Source organism: Cystoisospora suis (genome assembly GCF_002600585.1).
Source record: "Cystoisospora suis strain Wien I chromosome Unknown contig_90, whole genome shotgun sequence".
NCBI classification, from domain to species: domain Eukaryota; phylum Apicomplexa; class Conoidasida; order Eucoccidiorida; family Sarcocystidae; genus Cystoisospora; species Cystoisospora suis.
This window is the reverse complement of record NW_027152892.1, coordinates 29,588-30,637: the sequence shown is the minus strand read 5'-3', so window position 1 is coordinate 30,637 and position 1,050 is coordinate 29,588.

The window sequence follows — 1,050 nt, the reverse complement described above, 5'->3', positions numbered from 1 at the left end:
TCTGTCTATCGATTCATCTATCTCTATATATCACCTCTATCTTCATGTGTGCTATATTGGGTCATCGGTGGAATCGAAAATGATAGAGAGAATGACTGACTGATTAATTCGACAAGAGAAAAGAAAGAAGACGTCGGTGCATGCACGTCTTTTTTTCTCTTCATCCCCCCCTAGGTAAGAAACAGCCTCCCCATCCACTCCTCATACACTGAATGAACTTTCGATAGATGAGCCACAGCGGGATGAGAAGAGAGAGAGGTCGTCCTTCTCCTTCTCCTTCCTTACCGCCTTCTCCTCCCAGTTGCCTCTCTCTCTTCTCACATACATGAAAAAAGTAGACAACAGCAAAGCTTGCTTGCTAGACAGGAGTTATCTATCTAGCTCGCCACCTATACCCGCTCTTCCCCCCCCCCCCNNAATCTGCGTCTTTCCCCCCCTCTCTAACGAAGAAAGACCTTCCTACATTCTTCCTTGCTTCCTTCTTGAATGACTCCTGGGCCTCTAGAGAAACCTCACTACATGACTAAAGATCGACCTTTCTCTTTTTTTCTTTCTTCTCGGAGAAACAGCATTGCAACTCTCTCTCTCTCTTCCATCTCCTTCTATCTCAGTGGTCGTGGCTTTCTCTCTCTAAGATCCGGAGATCCTCCTTCCTTCCTTCTATCTTCATCTGTCTTCCCCAATGCGCCCCAGTCTCACCTATCCAATATACATACGGAGCAAACGGCTGCATGCGCCTACCTCATTTGGGTTTATGTACCTACCTTTGTACACAGGCCGCTTGCTATCTAGATATAGAGAGAGATCTATATACATCTGTAGCAAAGGGCTGTATCTACCTGGAAATATGTATATACACCGAAGACATAAGGAGCGGAGTGTTCTGACAAGCTTTCAATCGGTCGACTTCTGATTTAAGAGGTTCTTTAAGCTGGGAAGAAAGTCTCCTTCGGTTTGATCACGGGCTTCGTTTCTTTCTTTGATATCCGAGACGACAGAAGAGAAAGAAGGAAAGAGAGGTGTCCCATGTGGTAATCCATTCTGGAGAGT